Source organism: Lemur catta, chromosome 5, assembly GCF_020740605.2.
Source record: "Lemur catta isolate mLemCat1 chromosome 5, mLemCat1.pri, whole genome shotgun sequence".
Lineage (NCBI taxonomy): Eukaryota > Metazoa > Chordata > Mammalia > Primates > Lemuridae > Lemur > Lemur catta.
Genome location: NC_059132.1, coordinates 105688443 through 105712116, shown reverse-complemented (window position 1 = coordinate 105712116; position 23674 = coordinate 105688443).

Sequence of the window (23674 nt, the reverse complement as noted above, 5' to 3'; positions counted from 1 at the left end):
ACCAAATGCTCCAGTCTCCACATTAGGGAAGCCTGCTTCTGCTGACCAGTATGCAGGTGTCCTCCTGTTTGTGCGGACACATGTAAACTACATTCACCGGGCCTCTTACATCCCTGTGGGACCATGTGGTGAGCCTGGGACATTGGAATTGATGTATGCCAATTTCTGGCCCAGCCTCGGAAATGGTCCATGAAAATGTCCTCCCACTTCTGCTCACTATTCAGTTAGATGCCAAGAATCCATGTGGGAGCCCAAGACTCTAAGTGGAAGTAGAAACACTATGGAAATGTCTGTATCTCTGAGTAACTACATAGAGGAAAACCATCCAGAAGGCCTATATAAACAAGAACATCTGCATTTAGTTTAGCAGGAAACAATCCTTCATTATATTGAACTGAGTCATTGAGATTTCTTTGTTCCTGTAGAATAGCTTAGCTGGCCCTGAATAAAACAGAACTTTGTATCTAGAAAAGGATAGCAAATCTTTATGTGCCATTGTCTTAGTGTTTAGGTTGTGGGTGATAAGGAACTTTACATTAAAACATGTAAAGATCTATGTTATGTGTCTGCCAAATTTTTGATAAAATCATCAACTTTGATAGCATGAAGGACTAACTACACGCCACCCTACAAGTAGCTATGAGGTTAGAAGTTAGAAAACAATGTCATAGTTGTATGGGTTGGCTAGTATACACTATTTTTGGCAAAATGTGACAAAAAAGAGATGAGCTCAGGAAGAAATAGAGTGATTTATAAGTAGAAAGAAAAAGACATTATAAAGCTTCCATAAAGTCATGACCTTTCAGAGTTAGAAAATCAGATTGCACCTGTTACAAATAAAATTTTAGAAGTCTTCGAATAGCACAGGACTGGTGACACTTCTCATTGAACAAGGTAATCGAGACCTAGCACGGTGTGATCTTGAGAAAGGGGCATTGGATCAAGAAAGCAATGAAATAAACAGTATTTGAGCATTATGTCTGAGAAAGAAATTTTGGATTGATTAGTAACATTGAATTAATTGGAAGAGACTGATTTGAGGGGACTGACTGTATTGCCTAAGAAACAAGGATTTCAGGCTGAGGAAAAAGTCTTTTAATTATGACACAGGTTACAGTTATCAGGCTCTGCTCTTCAGAATGAGGGAATGAGATACGAAAATGAAGAGGCCGTTTGTTGACACCCACAGTGGGAAGGGCCTCCTCACTACTGCTGAGTAGGGATGGATATGCTGGTTTTCTCCTAGGCCTCTGCAGATCCACCCTACTAGAAATCCTGTGTCTGATACTACAGGGTCAAGGGTTGCATTGGTATCTCTAGCTAGTGCCTACTAACCTTTCCAGACATCTCCGATACTACCCACTTGGCATAGGTGAGAGCCACTCTGTTTCTGCCAGGTAGGGAGCTGAAGTCCAGCCCTCTATGTACTCTCTACTGACACTGTGGAAAACGGCTCCTAGTTGCCCCTGGCAGAGATGAAAATCCCAATTCTCTCCTTGCCTACTCTGATACTACTTTGATGGTGGATAGTATTATTTGGGTCACGTCATAACAACCTGGCAAGTGTGGAAGTCCAGGTTCCCCACTGAGCCCTTGCTGGTGTGGCAGAGGGTGCAGGTGTTGAGGCTAAGTTTTTTTCCTATGCTTTATGGCCAGAATTGAGCAGTACTGATTGAAATTTTTCTGCATAGTTATGCTTCCCTTTTCTGGTCAACTGGCTAGAGAGCGCAGACTTTAGTTGGAGCCCTTATTGTCTGTATCCATTGGCATTTCTGGGTTGCCAGCTTCTCTGCATAGTCTGGGACGTATGAGATAAAATGAAAGGCCCCGAGAACTCTCCATAAAAATCATTTCTTGGATCCTGAGGTCCCTGGCTGGTCTGCCTTGTTCTCTCCACTTTCAGAATTTTCCTAAATACTATAATGTTTCAAATATAATGACCAGAATTTTTAGTTGAACTTAACTGAAGAAACAGGGAAAAATATATCTTCTCCCTCTTTCTGGAAACAGAAATTGTGAGTACAATTTTAAAAGTATAAACATATATAGTATCATTTGTATCAAAATGTTTGAGCTCAGAAAAAGTGTGATATAGGTAAATCATTTTACAGTCGAGACACCTGAAACTCAGAAATGTCAAGTGCATTCCTCAAAAGCCTCTCAGGGTAGGGATATAGCTTTTATTGTGTCCTACACTGCTTCAAGCCTAACAGAATTTTCTACCCCTTAAAGCTTTACTATATTCTCGATACCTACAAAATAGTTCAACTATAATATTTCCTACCGTGATATGAATTTGTCAGCTTCTTCTTGTAATTTTGTCCAATAGACATGCAATTAAATGTATTTCAATTTAAAATTATATTATCTTCCTGGTGAAGTTTTTATTAGAATTTTGTAGTGACCATCATTAGCCCTATTAATTATTTTTTTATTTAAAGTTCTTCTATTTTCTGTGTTAAGACACCAACATTAAGTCTATTCTCCAACTTTTAATCTTCAATTGTTTTGTGTTCTTGTAAGTGGCATATAGCTGGATTTGGGAAAAAAATCCAAACTTACCATTTTCTTTTTAACTAGTGATTTGACATCATTATGGGTATATTTTGATTTGTTGCTGCCACCCGTTTTCCATGCTTTCCTTAGTACTGCTTTTTTCTTACTCCATTGTCTTCTTTCTGGCCTTCCCTGGAATTGATTAGTGGTTAGAACTCCCTCTTTCTTCCTATTTTTGTTTTAAACATCTGGTATTATATTTCTATTTCTCAGTGATTACCTTTATATTGTTAGTATATTTAGCTATAAAAAGCTAATATTCCCATTATTTTGGTTGAAAACAATTGTGTGTCTTAGACACCTTTAATTCTGATTACCAACTCCTGTGGTACATCCTGCATTTTTCAGCATTACAATTCCACCCATTGTATATTCATCAAATCAATCATTATTGTTATGGCTTCCTCACTGTGTGAATTTGTTTGCTTATTAGTACTTCTTCCCAAATTTTCCTTTTAGAATCAACATTTTTTTTCCCAAATACTTTATTGCTGTTTTTCAGCTTTATTCTATTGGAAGTAAATTCCCTTAGTCTTTTCCTAAAGCAATTTTATTTCATCAACTGTTGTAAAGTCATGGTTTCATTGCACAGAATCATACTATTTTTTCTACTGTCAGCAATTCGAAAATGTCAGACTAGTTTGTATCATATGCAAATTTAATTTAAACGTACTCAATAGGATGTGGTATATCCCACTATCTCACTGTATTTGTGTGTTTCTGAGAATGTTTCAATTTGAATGAAGCTCATAGCTACCTGATTTCTCCTTCTTGAATTATATTCAACAGTCTCCAAATGTGAAATAGCCATTATTTTGCTACTTGCCATAGCTTTACATTGACATTGAAGAAGAGTATAGATGTGGTCACTCATCCAGCTCCTTGCTGTAATTGATCCTAGGTCAACCGAGAAAGTGTTTGGTGACAACTTGCAGCATAGAGGCAGATAAGACACATAGACACATGCCTTGAACTGCAAAATCCATAAGGTGTCTGTCCAAATGTTAAGTGGGTATTCTATGAAAGAAGCAGCAACTTTCATTTCCTAATTCTAGTATTGAAAGAAGTGTTAGAGTGAGTCAACTCAGCTCACAATATAAAGCATTTGAACACTAGAGTATGTTCTCAGTTACTTAATAAGCTGTGATCTGTCTATACCTGCAGGTGCACATGGCTGTAATGATCTTGTTAAAGTTTACACATCTAAGATATGACCTGATTTTGTTCCACTATCTTCTAAGATCCACTATTGCTTTTAAAAAATCTGTTGAAAATTGACTCAGTCTGATTATTTGTAAGATAACTTTTTTTTTGTTTCGTTTTGGTTTAGTTTTTAAAGTCTTCTATTTTTCTGTCTTTTATTCATATATATCTAGAAATAGATTTAAAATACTTTTCGGGACTTCATAATCTTTTGTACTATGAGATTACATGTTGTATCAACTCTGAAATATCCTCAGTCATTATTATTTTTTTTAATATTGCCTCCCCTAATTCTATTTTATCCTTCTGGAGCTCTTTCCAAAAACATTCTTTAGACCTTCTCATTTTTTTCTCTATGTCAAATTTTCTTTCATTTTCCTATTTCTTTGTCAGTTATATAGGAAAAAATAGGCAACACTTAAGAATGAGAAACTATTCCTGGTCTTTGGAGATCAAGGAAATCTTGATTTAAATATCATATTACTGGCACTAATTTCCCTTCAAATTTAGAGTTATCCATAATTCTCTTCAATGTTGCTGCACTACATAACTTTCTTTACAAGAAAACATTTTACTTTTCCCTGAAAACAATAACTCAATTCTCTAATGTCTCTTTGTTTCCAGGATCAAAATTACAAAGTATAGAAGTTAAACGAAAGAGTAAATATTTAAGTTATAGTATGCAACCTTAAAGATTTTAATTTTATTGAAACATTTCTGTATAAGTTAAAATTTTAGCTTTGTTTTTGTCTGTAATTTGATGTCATATTTTCTCCAAATTTTCTTCTCTTAGATTTGAATAGTATTTAAAAATATCTCCAAACCTTTATATTGTGATTAAGAATATGATGATTTATGATGACTGAGGGCAAACAAGAAGAGATGATTTTATTCTGTTATCATGAGACAGATTTGTAAAAGGAAATTTTTAATGAATCAGCAATTATTACTATAAAACATGCAAAGTACAAGCTATAACCCCTCTCTTCAGTAAGCTCAGGAGGACTTTCAACTAAAATAAGAGCAAACTAATATATAAGGAATGGAATATTTTGGGAAAGAAGTATGCCTCTTGAGTCCTTATCAGACACACCTTTAACAGAGGTAAAAAAAACAAACTCTCAAATTTGCCATCATGTGCATAAGGGAATGCTAAAGAAGTTATCCTTGAGAAGTTTTCCTGTAGAATGTATACATATGGCTTTAAATTCTTGAATACCTGAGAATGGCACACTCATGGAAGAACAGAAAGAAGGTCAAAGAAAATTAAGCTTTAAAAAATGTCTAAAATTTCCCACATTTTTACCTTCGTTTGTAGCCTCTATTTTTTTTTCTACCCCTTCCCTCCATCTTCTCCTACAAGGTTATTTCAGAGTTTTGAGGGATTTTTTTTTCCCACACTCCTCTCCATTTTCCTCTTTCACCTTATCCTGTTTAACTTACAGTAGCTACCACTTTTCTGAGTGTGTATTGTGAGACATATATGTGTTGATTTTTCTTTAAAAATATCAAGTATCTCGATAGAAGAAGCTATTTTTGCAGGAATGAAATGGGCTTTTGCTTTCTCTTCCCTGGTCAACTCAAAGTAAAGATAAAGAGCTCCATTAAATCTCTTTTTAATCGTATAAGTGCCCTGATGAAATTGTCTCACTATACAAAACCATTATGTTAGACACAAATTAAGGCATACACAAGACATTACAATGGTATTTAAAGTGAAATATTTATGAAGTGATTTAAATACTAATGACACAGCATTCCTAAAGGAGTCACAAAATTAAAGGATAAGGACATTGTATGCCAGCATTTCAGTCTGTGAGTCTGTTGCATGTTGTATATATTGTTTCTCATTACTCAATTCTTAGAAATGTAGCCAGGAGATAGAAGAGAAAAAGGACTTGTGGGGAATGAAGGGCTGTATTTGAAGGACATGTCCTCTCTTTTTACTCTTGAATATTAATACCAAATCCAGCTTTATATGGTTTGTCAAGAAGCCCGTTATGTAGCAATTCCACCTGTCTCAGACACAATCTTGACCTTTATATTTGGAGAGAATGTTTCCTGTTATAGATACAAGTAAATAAACTTCAGCGCAGTCCTGCCATTCTCAGCACATTGGGAATCTATTTCCTCATGATTACAGAGTGGCTAATGTTGTTCTAGTCCTTTGTATGCAGAAACTACAATGTCTACTGTAGTTTCCTTCCATATGTACCTGTTTTATCAATGAGAAAAACTTTCCCAGATGCCCTCCAGCCAACATCCCCTGATTCCCCATTGGCTAGGTTTGGATCACATGTGCATGTGACCTTGACCAGAAATGATCCAACCCTTGGAAGCAGAAGCCTTTCCTGTGAGCATGGATCTGTTGATGGCAATTAATCAAACTGAACCACTGCTATTACCAATACAGAGGAAGGGGTTGGGAAGGCTTTTATTTAGAAAACTGTTCCAACCTGCCATAACTCTGGAGCATTTTTTTTTTTTGATTAAGAGAATTCCTAAGGAGAATACAGGAATTCCTAAAATTAAATTAATATTGTTTAGGTCTTTAGTAAGTGTAGAATCTCCTCAGTCATTACTGAGAATTTACTAATTCTTAATTTACTCACAACTCTAACATTTGGTAAGTTGATTTCTTAAAATTTTTAACATTTGAAGCAGCAATATGAAGAGGAGATGAGACAGACTAAAGCAAATATTTTGCTGTGTAAAATAATATTAAATTTATAAGCCCAGATTAAACTATTAACAAGGAAATAACAGAACCAATAGTCATTTTGCATAGGGATGAACAAAGCTTTGTACTATAATAACTCGAGCTATCATTGTGTGAAAACCAGATGTAATGTTTGATGCTTTAGAAAATAATTCTAATATATATATATATTTTAGTTTTCTCAATGTTTTGAGCATTGTGACAAAGAAGGGAAAACAAATTTCAAGACTAAATTTTACAAGCAGATATAATTTAATGCTTACATTTGAAGGAAAAAAACTATACTTCACTAGATAACACCTCAGTCCTTGACGAATTCACTTAAATGAGGCATATTATGGTTACAGAATAAAACAGACAAAATCTATCTCAGTGATTACTGTAAAAGAGTACGGTGAAAGACATATCTCATTAATGGATGCTATTACACTTAGTAACTCTAAAAGAGAAATGAAAAAAAATGGAATGTTTTGAAATCATTTTCCTTAGATTTTTTTAGATTTCATCCAAATGAAATGCTTTCTATACTAAAAAGCAAAGCTCTTATCTAAGTGATATAATTAAATTCATAAGATAGATGGTTTCAATAATTATCTCTTAAAATATCAGCATCTCATATTTCAGAGCTCCCATATTTTAGAGATTGAATATGTAAATGTAACTACACAAATTGACTTAAGTACTGCCTCAGTATTAAAAATAGTAAGTTCTTTAAGGTATGATAGGTTACATTTCCTGGATAACAAAATTATTGTTTCTAAAGGACTGACTATAAAAGTGGTTTAATATTTGCACTACATAAACAGAAGACATGATTATATCATTTTCATAACATTATTTAAATCAGGTCAGAGCATATATAAATTGAAACTATCCGAACTAAGGCTCTGTTGGGATACTGTGAATGTGGCCCAACCAAAACCTACATGACAAAAGCAATTAGATGTTCCTGTAGAATTATTTAAATAGTTAACATATTAGCATTTCTCAAGAATATTTTTAGCCATTAGCTTTAATGATCATTGGGTGAACTTTAAAAGAAATCACTCAGTTATTTAAAAGATATGAGTATAATCATGGAGTCTTATTACAAAAAGCACCCCAAATTCAGGTTAAGACCTTAAGTCCATTTGAGTGCTGATGCTAAATACTTAAGTGGTTTTGGCAAAGTACTCACACTTTTTTATTCTCCAGTTTGGTTTTTCTTTGACAGTAAAGTGAGTAGGTTGAGCTAATTGATCTTTAAGAAACAGTATAGCTCAAACATTCAAAGAACTCTGCTTTATAAGACAAAGCAAAGTTCTTAACCATAGTCATGTTACACATAAGATTTTTATGATTTATTCCTATGTATTTGGCATTGAATTAAAGCTTGTAATTTTTTATTCCATGTAAGAACTTGGTAAAATTAGTTAATAATTTTAATAAAAAATTAAAAGCATTCTAAATACAAGTCTCTCAACTCTAAAAAAAAAAAATAGGAAAAAATATCTTTGGTCTGTATCCCTTTCAAAGTTGATACCCAGGAATAAACTTTAAACTCCAGAATGTTTTGATCAGGAACAATTTCTGTAAGTCACAATGTATTGTATGTCAATCTCTATATATGTTATTGGTCTAAGCAATGCCTTGTAATTTGTCAGATTTAAATGTATATGTTTTCAGATACATCATTTCTTTTGATACTCAAAATAAGCCTTTAATGTTCGTAATTCTTTTCTCCCTTTTACTGAGGAAGCCTAGTACTAGGCTTAAATCATGTAGATGCCCCACACAATATTAGGTTGCATTCTCATTCTATAATATTTCTAATTAGGAAGTGATAGTATTTGTACAATTTGTGATTAATACCTATCATTGAGGACAAGCCAAAGAATGTAGTCTGTTTTCCATTTGATCTGCATAATTATTAATATAAGGTCAAATGGTATTAAAGAGCAATTAAAGTGCAAAACTGATCAAGAGTTTACTTCATATAAAAGACAGGGCTATTCACTTTATACTAATGATCTAATTTAATTCTTATAATAGACCCTGGGAAGTAGGCATCATCATTTTTCTCAGTTTATAAATGAGACACCTAAGATTCAGAGAGGTCTATTAACTTCCCCAAGGTTTCACAGTAAGTCAGACAGATTTCCAGGGGAGATTTTACCTTTTTAATAAAGTTTATTATTTACTATTGCTCTACACTTAGATTTAGGAAATTGCAATTTATAATTTGGTAGGCCAAAAAAAAGTGCATTTCTACAGAGTTAGGAGCTGTATGTTGAGTCTTCATTCATGTAAAGATGATACTTGAAGACATGTGACCAGTAGACATTTCTGAAAGAAATGCATAGTATATATGTAGTTATAAATATGGATATAGATATACTGAGAGAGAGTGCGAAGAATGAAAGAGAAAGGAAGAGAGAGGGGGAGGGGGAAGGGAAGGGTGGAGAGAGGTGGTGAAGCAACAGGAAGGAAAGATAAAGGAAGGGAAGAGCCAGGGAAGGGAGGACACAGAAAAACGAGGGAGGGGAGGGAGGGGAGGAAAGCACTTGATTGACAGGGAACTTGCACAAGGAAGGGCAAAGAAAGAGTCACACAGTGAAGAAAACACCAGGGTAGGTTTGGAATCAGAAAATTATCTCAGTGTCACGGAAGCCAAGACAGGAGAACTATTCTAAAGCAAGATATTTAGACCTTTTAATTACTGCATTTATTTTTTAATATGGATGTAGTCTTGAGTATTTCCTTCCAGTTTCTCTAATCCTTTTGCATATTTTCAGCATTAAATTTTTCCTAACATTTTGCCTCTATTTCCCCTTCTACTCTTCTATTCTAGAAACTTTCAAAGCACCCCTGTGGATGAAAGAATAAAGTCCAAGTGTCTTCTCTTGCATTTGAAGACCTTCAAAATCTGGCTCCAAACTATTTTCTACCCTTAGATACCATGACTCTTCATTCTTCATCATGATAATTGATTGAATAGAACATTTTTACATATGTCTGAAAGCTGAGAAAGTTTTTAAAATTTCAAAAATTATTCATATATTTTTTTAAATTTTAGTTTCAAGAAATTTTTACTTAAAAAAATATCCTGATTGCAATGAGAAAATGTTATCTGGGAAATTAACGTGTCATATTTCAGGTAAATTGGGAGACTCAATTAATTGAGATAAAGGAAAGATAAGGATGCGATATATCTCCTTTGTAATTTTAGATTAACAGCAAAATAGCTCAAAGTTTTATGGTATGCTCAATGAATCATGAACTTTGTTTTGTGCCTCTTTCAGTTCTTCTGGGAAGCAAAATTCTATGGTTCCATTTCTTATGTTTGAAATTCTTATGCACGTGATCTTATTTTATCATGGATTGTTGACAAAATAACAGAAATCTACAGCTCTTCATACTCTGCCTGCAAAAATGCTCTTAGGAACAGCTGCAGAATACCAATAATTATCTTGGCCAGTTTCAGTGCAGCAAAGTCAGGCAGCTAGCATTTAACTCCTTGGCTAAAAAATAGCCTGCATAATGAAATGTAAAATAGAGATGCTCTCTCTGAGACCCAAGAGCAGCTCATTCTCTTTCCCTGGATAAAAAGGAACTGGAAAGTGCAAACAGCTGAGGGTTTGTAACAGCTGTAGAACAACAACTCTAGTTGATACCAAGCCATGCTCCCACCACATATTTTCATTTAAATATAGCTGCATAAATTGACATCTGAGTATGTGGACAAGATTTCAAATAATCTATATGAAACCCCAGTGAAATCCATCTTTTACTGGGTGTTATAATGGAAATATTTCTGTAACATGCCTTAGATAAACAATGTGGTGAATAATATTTAATTTAAAAAAATGCTTCTTTCTATAAAATGTCAGTGTCAAATATTATATTTTCCCGAGGAAATATAAGCAGTTGAAGGGAATCAGGTATTGATTGGCTTCAGAATGCACAGGCACAATTCTCTTAGGGAAACTATACATTGGTATAGAGTCCTGAAAAGAATACAAGCAAGAAGGGAGTGAGTGGGAAAAATATATCTCCTTTTTTGTGGTTGAGGGTAAAAGTTACATAACGTCATGTAAGAAACTCTTGACTTTTCTACATTCTGTGCAATACACTACCCTGTACTTGGGGACAACAGGAGAAAAAAAAGTATAGAGATTTTGTCCTTAGAGGATTTGCAATCCTATTAAAGAAACCAGATTCTTCATTTAAGAATAATATTTATCGATGTTTAAAAATAAAATTCATAGTAACTGAGAATCAGCTGCCATATAACAAGAATTATATATTATAATTATATATAAAGTTAATGAGGAATAAGAGAATTGTCTAAGCAAATTCCTTAAAGGAGGCAAATCTGGAGCCTAATTATGAACATGGATGAGGGCCCTTCTCTGCTATATCTACTACCCCTATCCCCCTTGCTCGCTAGGTTCCAACCCACTTCCTTCTTGCCTCTGGGTGGTATCTTAACTCAGGAGCTAAGACAAAGGCCCTTGAAATAATCAGACTTAGGAGGGAGCGCTGTTCAGCAGTGCCTGGTGTCTCCAAGAAGATATGACAGAGCTGGCTCCAGGAGTGCAGAAAAAAGCTGGAGTCCTGGAAATTACCTACTGCTGCTCACATCACCCCTGCAGTTACCTACCCACATGGAGAATCAGGAAATCAGCATTCAGAGAGGTTAAGCAGCTTGCACAGGGCCTCGTGGCTAGGTTCCACATGCCAGCAGTCGTGTTCCCGAGCCCACACCCAACCCTGCTAGGCTGTGTGTGGTTTTTCTAAATACACATCATATAAGATTTCTCACACTGCCACGTTTCAGAAGTTAGGGATATCTGCAATGTTATACGTTATCTTGGAAAAAGAGAGGAGATGGATGCTGTGTTTGTACCTAACACACTGCACCACTAAATTTGGCATACAAGGCAGTGTTAGTAACCACTGGACTTCGGAGTAAAGTACTATTAATACCTGGATTTAGAGTCAAGGCAACCCTAAAAGCTTTACTTAAGACTGCTGGGTCACAAAGACGTTATTTGTCAAAGTATTACAATTGTGCTACGGTCTCAAAAAGGAGCTAATTTACTTCCAATGAGAAGCTGAAACCACATTTATAAAACTGGTATTGCTTTTTTTAACCCTTTAGTAAATCATTTCATTAGTTTGGGCAAGGACAATTTATAAATCAAGAACTAAATTGCAGTTAGAGATTACTGCCAGAAATGTGGCCCAGTTATAAAAATAAAGATAATATTCATCGCTAATGAAAAATTTCATGCTGTTTATAATTCTACATTAAAAAAATAAGAGAAGCCAAATTAGATGAACTTAATTTAAATGCAGTAAATAATAGCAGCATAAAATGAAAAACACATTCCATAATACCTTTATGCAATTTATTTCTTATATTATTTTGTGTGTGTGTGGCATTGCTGAACAGAATAATAATTTTGGTCTCAACTTTAAATAGCATTGAAAATGGGATGTATTGACCACATACTCCATTTTATGTCTACATTCACAAAAGGTGCAAATGACTTAGTAAAATCTAATCTCTACCTGTTCTCTCTTTATTTATCTTTGTTATGGTAACATGCTTTCACATTGGAGGAGTATGAATACTTAATAACAGCTTTTAGGCATGTCATTTTGAATTTGTAGTATACATTTTGTATAATACATGAACATTAAGCCAATAAAGCATACTTCACTTCTGATAAATAATTAAAGGATATTATACTTAAAATTAGTAATGGAGTATTTAGATCATTAATAAGTGGTAGATTGATGGATTTACACATGAATACAATTATTACATTCCATTACTCACTTCTTCCAATATTAAGTTTATTTGTCTCAATTTAGTAATACCTGTAAATGAAGAATATATATGTAATGCAATGTTTTGTAAATCAAATTACTTATTAGTAAATATACATGTATAAAGTATTTAAATTATTATATAAGAAACTTTGTGTTCATCTTCTATAAATCTTCACTTTTTCAATAGTATGCACATTAAGGATTCAATAAGTAATGGGTTAGGGGAACCTTATAATAATAATAACAAGAATACAATGAATTTATATAGTGTTTTTTATATAAGATGCTCATAATATTCTCAGTATATTATCTCATTTATCCTCACAGATTTTTATTAAAAAATTGCTGGGGTGACATCTCATTTATCCTCACAACATTTTTATTGAAAAGGTTTTGTATTTCCTCTCTAAACTAGTTTTAAAAGAGTAAATTTTGTTACCATGAGAAAACCAATTTTTTCCGCATGGTTGGATAGATTGACCAGTTTTCAATCAATGTTTTTACATATAAATACATACTATGTCAGAAACTAGAAGCAATGAAAACATCACTGTGTTTTGATGCTATGTCTTTCCGTTTTTTTAATTTTTTTCTTACCTTTCATTCAGCATCTTCACTCCTTCCCAAATATTTATCAATGTACCCTAAAACACAATGTACTTTTCTCCTCCACCAGCTTGAAATACATCTATTCTTTAACCTGCTTCATTTTTCTCACTTCATGCTTTCCAAGTACTTCCTCCAGAAGATTCCAAGCCTCCTCCTTAGTATGGCACCCTCCTCAGACCAACACCAAAGCCTGCATTCATCTGCTCTTGTTTTGCTCTTCTTCCCTTTCCCTGTTCTGATCTCTTTCCTTGGAAATGAATTTGAACTTTCCCGTCAATTTCAGATGTGGAACAGAAATCTAAAATTTAATTATTTCCCTGCCAGTTTTTTTTAAATAGTAATTTTAAAAAGCATTCCATTTTTCTCCCACACAACTTTTACCTCTGCTCATATCCAGATTTTTATAACTATTCCTCTCCTAGCTTTATTACTAATTCTCCACAATTGTTGAAATTATTTACTATGCACCTTAAATGTGGCTGGATAGATAAATGTGTCCTGAGCTAGTACATTCTTTGAGGAAACAAATCCTTTTCAAAAATGTAGATTTTTATTCTTGCAAGGTTACTGGATATACTGTTCTTGATAAAAGCTTCGGGGACCCATTTTAAGCTGCCAGTGTCTTGCCAAGGGGCTCAGCTATTCCCAGTCACCATGCCCTGAGTTAGTGTTTGTTCCAGAAGTTTTACTGTTACATTACTGTCCTAGGATCTAGAGCTCAGTTATTATATATTTTCTCTTACAGTCTCTTTTATCTTATGTTCCCACATCTTATTTCCTAAGGTGTAGTATAAGCACTCAGCCCAAATCACAACTGCTTTCCTCTCATCCACCTGTTTAGCTTTTGCTCTTCCCTTAAGTCTCAGTTTAGTTATCATTTCTTCCGCAAAACTCACTCTGGCACTTTCAATTGGCTCTCTGTTTTCTGGGTCACAACCTTTCTTGTACTGAACTTGAATAGGTAGTGACAGACTTAATCTTAGCATCTAGAATTGTGCCTGGCTCATTGTAAGTGCCAAGAAATATTTACTGAGTGAATAAACGAATTGCTAAATTCTCTTCAGATGATATACTAGGGAAATTTATTTTTCTTAAGGATGTTGCAGGTTTTCACCATTTTTACTACATGTTTAGCATGAAAATGTTAATTACTGAGAAGACAAGGATGTTGTACTTAACCTATGTACCTCATACAGCTTCTATTATGGTACTTCACATATAGGTGATTTAAAAATTTTAAATATATATAAATATATAAACATATATATGTACATATAAATTATATATTTTTATTAAAATAATTAAATTATTAAATAATTAAAATTAAACATTTTTAATTTCTATATAGAAATATATAATTAATTTTAAAATATTATATGGAGAAGTATCAGTATCATATGGAAGCTTATTACATTAGCTAAAAATACGGACTCTTTTATTTCTGTATCTCTGTATGTGTGTCACCAGCATGTTTCCATTTTTCCCAGATCAAGTGTTGATATCTGCTATTTTATTTTCAGTTATAATCTGAACTTTAGACTGATTCTCATGTATTTCTCATGCACTTCTGAGAAAACCAATTTATCAATTTGCAGGGAAAAATGCAATATAGCATAGAATGATTAAATTAGCACAATCTCTTCAGCTTGTTTCTGTAAATAGATGTAAATAGGCAGCCACACTATAATCAAAACCTAGCTTGATAGTGTGAATAAAGACAGAAATAGGAAGTCAAAGGGAAAAATTGCTTATTGTCAGCACCTATGATACACTGATGAATTTGTGTTTCTGGCTAGTATTGACTCTGAGTTAGCTGGGCAGAATTCAGAGCTCTTTGAAATTAAGTTTGAAAACCACCATTCTGCTACATTTAAGATATTTAATTCATCCAAATAACCTACACACAAATTTTTAAGTATTCAAATTTAAAAAAAAGGAAAAAGACACCTGTTTGTCTTTCTGAATTCCCTATATTACAGCATGAAGTTTATAGATTTAAGAATATTAAAGAGTATAAAAGAGAATCTAAATTGCTTCAGAGAGGTTGTTTAAGGGGGTGTGATATTATGAGAGAGATATATATACACACACACGTATGGATATGTACACACATATATACATGGATATATATATATACGGATGTATTTTTGCCCATGGTCTGAAGTACATAACTCCCACAGTCCTTGTTACAGTCTTTTGCTGTAATGTTGAGGGGCTTTAGGCCTCAGAAGCAAGGCTCAGAAACTAAAAATATATTGTAATATTCTCCCCTCTTTCTGTCTTGGAGCTGGCCAGAAAGAAATTCTCTGACCTACCTTGTTTGACTGTGGGTCCTAAGACCCTCAATGCAGAAAAGGTCCTGCCCCATACCCTGGAGGAAGGAATGCTGCACAGAGAAGCCAAGGAGAATCTGAACAGACAGGCCTTGCTGCGTTTTCCCACTCAGCCTATTAGCACTAGATCATACCCTCTTTGTCCAGTCACATTTCTACCTGGTTGTCAATCATGTCTATCCAATGAAGTCTCTGTTAAAGGCCCAAAAGTACAGGACTCTGGGAGCTTCTGGATAGCTGAGCACCTGGAGTTTCCTGGGGGGTGGTGTGCCTGTGAAGGGCATGGAAACTCCACACCCCCTCTCGTATCCCTCACCCTAAGCATCTTTTTATCTTTATTCTTTATAATAGACTGGTAAACGTAAGTGTTCCCTGAGTTCTGAGAGCAGCTCTAGCAAATTAACCAAATCCAAAGAGAGGGTTGTGGGAATCTCAGCTTGAAGCTGGTTGGTCAGAAGTTCTGGAGGCCTGGACTTCTGACTGGTGTCTGAAGGGAGGGGGTTGGGGGGCAGTCTTGGGAGCTGAACCCTCAACCTGTGGGATCCGATGCTGTCCCCAGGTAGATGGTGTTAGAATTGAATTGTATTATCAGATACCCAGCTGGTAATCGCTGCAGAATTGATTCCTTGCTTGGTGTGTGTGGAGAAACCTCCATATATTTGGTCACGGACGTCTTCTGTACAGAATGTCATATAAGTAGAGTCACACCACACGTGGTCTTTCCGGTCTGGCTTTTTTAAGTTAACAAAGTGCATCTAAGATTTATCAGTGTTGTAGTGAGTCAAGAGCTTATTCCTTTTTATTGCTCAGTAGTTTTCAATTGCATTAAGTGCATTACAGTTTTTTTTTTTTAACTATTCAGCTCTTCAAGACATTTTGACTGCTCCAGGTTTTGAATAAAGCTGCTATAAGCTTTTGCATAAAGGTTTACATGTGGTAAGTGTATGTGCAACCTTATAAGTAACTTATAAACTTTCAGTGTGGCTGTACCATTTACTTAAAAATATTTTTAAACTACACTTTCCGGCTTCTTTCTTGATCCATGCCTTATGTAGAAGTCTGTCAATTTCAAATTATAAGGAATTTCCAAATATCTTTCTGGTATTGAATTCTAGATTAAACCATTTTGGTCAAAGAGCATACTTTGTATGCTTTTTATTCCCTTAAATTTTTTAAGGTTTGTTTTATGACCAGAATTTGGTCTTTCTTAGTGAATGGTTAATGTGTCCATCAGAAGGATGTATTTTACTGTTGTTGGAGGGAATGTTCTATAAATGTCAATGAGGTCAAGTTGGTTAATGTTCAGGTCATCTATATTTTATAATTATGTTTTATATGTCTCACTAATTTTCTGCTTATTTTTTGTATTGGTTTTAGGAGCTGCCATATCAAAGTATTATGAGCTAGGTAGCTTAAAATAACAAAAAATGTGTTCTCTAGCAGTTCAGGAGACCAAAAGTCTGAAATCAAGGTCTTAGAAGAATTTTTTTTTTCCTGGATGCTTTGAGGGAGAAATCGCCCCCTGTCTCTTTCTTTCTGGTGGCTGTCAGCAATCCACAGTGTTCCTTGCCGTCACGCTGGTGTCTGTCTCCATCCTCACATGGCCTTGTGTACTGTACGTGTCTCTCAGCATCCTCTCTTCTTTTTATAAGGACGTCAGTCATTGTATGTGGAACTTACTCCAGATGCAAGGTGATTTGATCTCAAGGCATGAATTATAATTACCTCTGCAAAAACCCCTTTTCCAAATAAAGTAACATTCTGAGGTTCTGGGTAGACATGAATCTGGAGGGACAACATTAAACACACTACACTTGTTCTATCAATAACTAAGAGGAGAATTACTAACAATAATTGTGGGTTTTCCTACTTCTCCTTTCATACCTGCTCGTTTTTGCCTTCTACGTTTTGAATTTCTATTTTTAAGTTCATATTTGATACTGTCTTCTTGGGGAATTGACTCTTTTTTATTATGTTGTGCTGCCTCTTTTCCCTGATAATCTTGTTTTGCCATCTGGTTTGTCTAAAATGATTATGCCTGTCCCAGATTTGTTTTATTTGTGTTTCCATGGTGTAATTTTTTTTTTTTTACTTTTGACCTAATTATATACTTAGAGTGTGTTTCTTGTAGAGAAATAAATATGTTCATTAAAAAATCTGCATGTGAATATTTATATTAGCTTTATTCATAATGGGCCTAAACTGTTATGCCGACACAATGGACTACTATTCAGCTATAAAAACACAAACTACTGATACTCTCAAAAATGTAGACATACCTCAAATTCATTTTGCTAAGAGAACGATGCCAGATCCAAAAGGCTATATATAGGCTGTGTGATTCTATTTATGTGACATTCTGAAAAAGAGCACTAATGTAGGGACAGAGAACAGATCAATGGATTCCAGATGTTAGGCTGGAGTTTAGACTACAAATGGCAGCTGGAGGGAATTTTTTTTTTTTTTTGAATGAGGAAACTATTTTATACCAAGATTGTGATGGTGGACAAATGGTTCTATGTATTTGTAACAACTCATTAAACTATATATCACATAGAATAAATTTTGCTGTAGGTAAATTAAGAAAAACAAACTGCAAAACCATTTTAAAGGGAACAATAGCTCAACTTCAGTTACCAAAGGACAAACAGAGAACCAGATGTAACGACAGAGAAAAATGTTTGATTCACACTGAAGCAAGAGTTTTAACATAGGAACCTCACTGGAAATCATTTATAATGCTTCGTATAACAATTATGCTCAGGGAAACACAATCCAATAACATGGATTTAACTTTTCTTCATTTCCTCAATTTGTTCTATATTTTCAGTGGTAGAATCTAGCATATAACAGATTCTTATTACATATCTACTGAATAAATATATATATATTTTGCTAGGTTTACATTGCTGCAAGGTTAAGTCAATTATTATAGATTGATTTTTGGCATCAGTCTATACCACCTGAGTATTATACTAAAGATTCTTTTCCTATAAAGGTCAGAATGCAATAACAGCCTTTACAGGTTTTCTTAACTAGGTTGGTAACTGTTTGGATGAGTTACCTAGTTAATCTCAGATAGGTTATTTTTGTCTGCACAAATAAGCACATACTCATTTACACATAGCTTCAACTAATATCCTTGCCTGTCCTGTTTTCTCCACCTCAAAGGAGTTTCAATAAGAGCAATAAAAGCTCTAAATTTTTTAAACTGGTTTTCTTTAATTTGATTTTTTAATATTTAAAGCTCAAGGGTCTTTTCACTTTCTTTTGCTTTACCTTTCACCATGAGTTGGCATTAGTTTTAAGATATGAACAAACTGTTAGGTAGATAGTGAGAGATTCTGGGTCTCTTAGGGACAAAAGTGGGCTCTTTGCCTTGGTGCAATTGCCCCACACTAATCCTCTCCATACCTGGGGGAGGAGGGAATACCCTACGAATCAGCCAATCATAACCCAGTGTGCCACCTGCTAAGGAATGCAGAGGTCTCTAGCCCACACACAGGCCAAGCAACATAGGTACCATAGAGTCCAGAAATTGACCTAGAGCAACCCACATGTGTAGCAATGCAACTCCCAACTGTCCGATCAAAGTGGTTCCCTGGTGACTTCTGAGCCACTAGGGAGGTCCCAATCCAGGCACTATAAATCAAGACACAGACCATAACCAAATCCTTTTCCTTTTGCCCTTCCTTTTGTTCTCCCTTTGCTAGGGCAATGGGCCTGGTCATCATCTGTGGCGTATGTACCATGCTCTATAAACCTATATCTTGCTCTTGCCCTGTAATTCTATCTTTCTTCCTCAATAAACCTCATTTTGTGCTTGCCTTACTTTGGTGTGTCTGGTCATTCTTCGGCCATAGGCACACCAAAAAATGACATTTCAGATTAAAGTCTGACAAAACCGTTGCCTTTTGAAATTTTTTGGTTGAAAATTATTTGTAATGTCAATTGTCTTGATCAGCTTCCTCTATTATGCAAGTATGGCACCATTCAAATATACCCTTATCTCTTATCAGCAGACAGAAAATGACCTCAATGTCAGCCAGCAACCTGTTTGGGTCCCTCTTCTCTATCCCAGGAAACTGATGTTTATGTCCTTGTTTTGTAGCTACCAAAGATTTTTTCTTTCACAAGGGCAGTGCCTCTAAACCTGATTATACAATCAAATATCTGTTTTTAAATTTCTTAGGTATGTTAATTGTGACTGTTTTTTTCTTTCTTTCCAAGACTTTCTTTATCTTTATGTTTTAATATTCATTAATCTTAAAATATTATTTTTTTCTTACACATCTTTAGGCTCCTGCCCATGTCCATCTAATTGCATTTCATTTATATTTTCTTTCTGCTTTCTTAGTGGGTTTTTAAAATTTTTTTCCTCGCATTATCCTTCTCTAAGCTTCCTGCTCTTTCAGACTTTGCTTTTCCCTTTCCTCTAGGCTTCTTTTTGAGATGCTAATCCCTCTGTGATTGTCTTCCTTCTTTTTCAGCTGGGAACCCTGACTTTACCATTTGCCAATCAGCCACAAACCAGAGTGCTTGCTCTGAACTGGGTTAGCCTCTATTGCTTATTTCACAGATGGAATAATGATCTTGCTGATTTTCATTAAAGTTTTCATACATTTCCCCCTACTCTTTAGTTTTCTTATTTCTCTTTTTCACTAATTTGAAATACCTCTTCTTTTGTCCCTTTTCCATTTTTTTGCAGGCCCTTCTTATACACATTAAATTGCTCCTTTCTTCTGTGTCCAGAGGCCTCCCCTTCATCTTCCCCAAGAAAGAGTCAAAGCAAGTTCCCTTTCTATTTTCTACGACATCTCCCTTCTCTTGGCTTCTTGCTTTGTCATGCTCAGATTAGGCAGTGAGCTGGGCTTAAGGAACTGGCCAGTTATGCAGACCAGAAATATTCTGGGTATTCTACAAAAAAAATAAACAAATGAAAAATTGCAATTGGATTTTGACCAAAGGCATGAATTGGGAAAGAGGATTGTGTAAGATATAATAGATAGGGAAATTGTAAATTAAAGGAAGAGAAGAGATAGAGAAAATGGTAGATGAGTTTGATTGACTGGAGTGAAGGTCGTAATAGAAAGTGTAATGAGGAAAGTTGTTCAAAGTCTGAAATAATTGCAATTCATTATCTGAAGTGATAATTTGACACAAGTAGCAGTTGTGACTGACTAATAGGGACACATGCCTTCATGAAATGTGTTCTGCTTTTCTGCACTTGCAATGATTGTCATGAAATCTAATCTGAAAAAGAATAGAATAAGCAAAGCACATTGAAAATTTCATCTGGATGACTCATTAACACTGCTGACTTCTCCTAGCCACACCCTAATTAGTTTCTCCACACAGTATCCGCACTTATTTTCATGGTTGAATTGTCTTATATCTAATAGCAGACAAAATTTGACCACTCTTTTAAAAGTAAAATTGTATAATAAAATCCTTAATACACTATATCACCAATGTCATTCTTAATAACTTTTGGATCCATTCACTGGGCTATTTGGGAAAGTAATTCATCTTCTCATAATGGTTTCTATTCTGCATTTTAAAATGTTATACTCATAACAAGTTTTTATGTAAAATGCATCATGTCCTTCAGATTTAAAGATGTTATTGCAAAAGTTGATAATATTTTTGTATGTAAGACTGGTAAAACAGCTTTATGTTTTGAGAAAACTTTTAAGGAAAGTATAAAATATAGCAATATATATCTAGCTGCTTTTTTCATTTTCCATGTGATGTAATCATACTATAACGTAGCTAAGATATAACAATAAGGCACTTGCCTTTAATAGTTATTTTTATTATCAAATAGCTTTATTATTTACACTTCTCAAATTCTGTAGAAATTTACATTACAGGCATTATTCATATCAAATGGGATATTATATATTTAGTCATAAGGGTGGAAATAGTAAGATAAACTAATAAGGATGAGACCTCTTTTAAAAAAAATAATTGACATAGGATATTTAAATAAAGCTCCACCTAAAATTCCTGAAATCTGTGTCACAGCTCTCATCTTTTGTGACATTACTCCCAAATCCAAGCTTTCCTAAGCTATTTTGCCTTCATCCTTGCTGTGTTTTAAAAGGTCAAAGTCAGCCAAATCTTTTTGCTTTAACACATACTGCAACCATACTCTTCAGTTGCACTTTGGGTTTCCCTTGTGTTCAGGAAGAGAGCTGGCATTAGAAATAGAAGATTGTTGCCTCAGCTTTCCACAACAGGACTTTGAAAATTCCATAACCCGGAAAAAGAGCCATTGATATTTGAAAGTAGGCACTGAACAGATGGGAAAGCATAATGCATCTTGCCTGAGCTGTGTTTTAGGTTCCAGTCTAATATTTGGGTATCTTTTTATCTTTTTTTTTTTTTAATTTCAGAATGTTATGGGGGTGCAAACATTTTGGTTACATGAATTGCTTTTGTACAGTAAGGCAAAGTTATAAGTGTGTCCATCACCCAGATAGTGTACATTGTACCTATTAGGTATATATTTACCCATGCACTCCTCCCCCCACCATGTGCATGATTTCCACTGAGTTTTACTACCATATGTGCACATAAATGTTGATCAATTCATTCCAATTTGATGGTGAGTACATGTAGTGTTTGATTTTCCATTCTTGCAATACTTCACTTTTAAGGATGGTCTCCAGTTCCATCCAGGTTGTTATAAAAGGTATTAACTCATCTTTTTATGGCTGAGTAGTACTCCATGGTATACATATACCACATTTTATTAATCCACTCATGTATTGATGGGCACTTGGGTTGATTCCACGTCTTTGTGATTGTGAATTGTGCTGCAATAAACATTCCAGTGCAAGTATCTTTTTGATAAAATGACTTTTTTTCCTTATAAAATAATGGGATTGCTGGATCAAATTGTAGGTCTACTTTTAGTTCTTTGAGGTAATTTCGTGCTACTTTCCATAGAGGTTGAACTAGTTTGCAGTGCCACCAGCAATGTATAAGTGTTCCTTTCTCTCCTCATCCATGCCAGCATCTATAGTTTTGGGTCTTTTTGATAAAAGCCATTCTCACTGGTGTCAGGTGATATCTCAGCAAACAAATTGGTTTCTTGCTAAACAATCACCTTGTGTTGCTGAAATTAAATTGATAATCTACTGTAGTTAATTAGAATTACTGTTAGATTCTTAGCCCTTATTCTTATAATATGATCATTTCCACAAAAGAAAAACTTCATCCTAAGTTTATTATAATTTTATAGATTCCATAATAAATTGCATATATGTGTAGGAAAATGCAATAGGTATACTATATAATATGCTTTATATATTGTATAGAATATATAATTATGTGCTACATATTATGTATAAATATACAATAATTTAATACTATATACACATTTATGTATACATTTATATAGATAGAGATTTGCCAATCATAGGCATTCTAATTATCATAAACTAAATCAAGTTTTCTCAACCCAATCATAAAGTACTTTGGGAAAAAACAGAACAAACAGATTATCATAAATATATGCCCTCACAAACATTCCAAGTTTCCAGTTGCTTTTCTCCAGGATTATGTTTAATTAAATGACTGATAAACTTGAAGTCAAAATATATTGCTTTGTCTTCCAGCTCAAATCTTGTCTATTTGTATGACCTTGGGAATATGACTGAAATTTGCATATCTAGTTACTGACTTTTATATAATCAGTCTTCCTATGAAAACACTGTGAAGATCAAATGAATTTCAGATACATGTATTTTAAAGGACATTTAACCATTGAACAAATGTAAGGTATTTTACTTTTCTTCACATATCTTACATTTTAGACTACTTTCCATTTTTTGTGTGTACCCTATACTCTCTCACGGTGCTTCCTTTGCTGGAGTTGGCACAGTCTAGTACACAGCTCAGTGTTTGATTTCATGACTAAAGTGAAAAAAGTTCGAAAACCTCCCAGACCTCTTCTGAAGAGGTCTAATTATGGAACAAACACAGACATAACTCTCACCCTGAAAGTGTGCCTGTTGGCATGTGTCCTATTAGACTTCTTATCCTGGGTGGGCCTTGGGTTGGGCTTTGATTTGTGTACCCTTCAAACCAAAAAACATCAAAATTGGTAAAAGTTTGTCACAATTAATGAATGCCCTTTAGGGTTTTATTGCTCTGTTTACTTTGCTCAGTTCTTACTTTCCTCTACTTTTGGGCCTGATAATCCCTTACTATTTATTTAACATTTGAATAATTTTAAAAATAATTTATCCAGTATTTTTAGCAGGAGAATTGAAACAAATAATCTAGCCCACCATGTTCCAGCAAATTGAAGTAGATCTGAATGTATTTTAAAAGGTATTTTTGTGTGATTCTAAATAATCTCTAAGCATTTATATTTGGATATTCTCTTGGATCTTCCAAATTATAATACTGTCCCATTTAAAAT